The sequence below is a fragment of the Austrofundulus limnaeus genome, unplaced genomic scaffold, assembly GCF_001266775.1.
Source record: "Austrofundulus limnaeus strain Quisiro unplaced genomic scaffold, Austrofundulus_limnaeus-1.0 Scaffold25, whole genome shotgun sequence".
Classification (NCBI taxonomy): domain Eukaryota; kingdom Metazoa; phylum Chordata; class Actinopteri; order Cyprinodontiformes; family Rivulidae; genus Austrofundulus; species Austrofundulus limnaeus.
The window spans coordinates 908300-910380 of record NW_013952427.1 but is presented as its reverse complement, the minus strand read 5'-3'; positions in this window follow the sequence as shown (position 1 = coordinate 910380).

The following is a 2081-nucleotide window of genomic DNA, read 5'->3' as shown; positions in this document are numbered from 1 at the left end:
TGTGTGTGTGTGTGTGTGTGTGTGTGTGTGTGTATAAGCACATAGGAGTTTTGTTGTGTCAGTCTTTTATTGATCCTCAATAACAAAGCAGCCAATGACTTTCTGTCAGATCTCACCAACCCCACAACTATGTTGTCAAAATGTCCATCCCTTTTAACTAAATCAAACAAAACCAAACACTCCAGATGACTGACAATTGCATCTTTTCCATTTAGCTGTAGACCACAGCCAGCATTCATCCTGTTTAGAACAGAGACTTTGGGAAGTCAAGGACAAGGACACATTTCTTCATAACTCATCCCCCTCTGGTGTTCTCCAACTCTAGTCTGAAATCCATAGCCTGGTTATCTTCACCAGCCAATTATTTGATTAGAGGAAAGAAGGGTTTAAATCATTTAGCCACTTCATAATAAGGGGCACTATATGATCCCTGGGATCTTGTGAAAACCACAAGGCTAAGCCTCAGTATGAGAAGATTTAATCTAAAGAGCTTCCAGATAATTCCAGACTTGCAACTGCATGTAGTGTTGCAGACACATGCACCTACTCTTACACAGATACACCTTTTTTTGCACAATATATGTAGCATGTAATACCTGCCATCTACACTATTATAGGTGGACAGTGCCTTGCAACTGTTGATTTAAACTTTGCAAAACAATTTAAATGCTTACTTTTGTCTATTTTTTTATAACAATAACCTTGCACTTCTTACTCAATAAGGTTGTGTTATTTGTGTATATTCCCATCTTTTCAACGAGATTAGCAGCTTTTATTGAACTCATCTTGGCATAAATGTCATAAACCTGTAGCTGTTATAAAAATAGTTTTACAGAGACTTATAGTATTACTGGAGCTTTCGTGGCAATGTTCCATGCACCCCAGTGATGGGATAAAATGGTCAGGTGCTGTTTTACATGTAAAATAGCACGAGCATCATGTAAAAACTTTCATCTGTTTCTCTTGCTCATAACTTGCTTTCATTGCAAAAGGATGTGATGCAAGAGGAAAGCAACGGATTCACATGGGCTATTGATTCCCAACTCAAACTGGTTAGGCTCTCACAGCTAGAAGCTGGCATTAATATTGAAAGGACATAGTGCAGAAACTGAGGTTCAAAGGAACCTTTAGAAAAACAGGGAGCCTATAGTGAGGTAACCAGAGGTGTCAAGTAACTAAGTACAAATACTTTGTTACTTTACTTAAGTAGTAATTTTGGTTATTTATACTTTAGTGGAGTAACTATTTTTCAGCCTACTTTTTACTTCTCCTTCTTACATTTTAATTCAATTATCTGTACTTTCTACTCCTTACTTTTTAAAAATGCAAAAAGTATTTCATTTCTATTTAACTTTGACTTGTTTTTATTCCATCTTTTCATTGTTCAGAAAAAATTATTAAATATAAATCTATCCAGACACATGGAGCCCATGGATAGAGTGAAATTGATTGTGGTTGGCGAGAAGTGTAAATATTTACCATCCTGACATCCTATTGGACTGAACTCACTCCATCACACCTGTGTGACACAAACCACATCAGATCCAGCTGGACAAACTGTAGCACAGTGATTCCCAACCAGGGGTACAAGTACCCTTTGGGTTGGGCGAGCATACTGCAGTGGTAGGTGGAAAAATTTCCCAGGTTTACAAAAAAATAAGTAAAAATAGCAATGTGGGAATCACGGATTTGACACAAAATGAAATCCAGTTTAAAAAGCAGAATCTCACAGAATTTGCTCATTTGGGTGAGTTTCTGATGTATTTTGGATGGTACAGTGTATTTTGGACGTTGCTGTTTTCTGCACCTGCCATTACCTGGTTTACTTATTTAATTAATTATTCACTTTCAAGGCAACATTTTTATCTTTATCTTTAATCTTTCTTTGAAAAGAATAAAACGCCTGAGAATTAAATGTTCTAGGGGGTTAAATAAATAATTTTCTTTTAATAAACAGTTGTTGTACATTATAGTTTTGGAGAATCGTCATCACGTTTGACTGAAGGGGCACTAGTGGTATTACAACATGGCTTGGGGTAAACAAGTCTAAAAAGGTTGGGAACCACTGCGGTGTGTAGCCT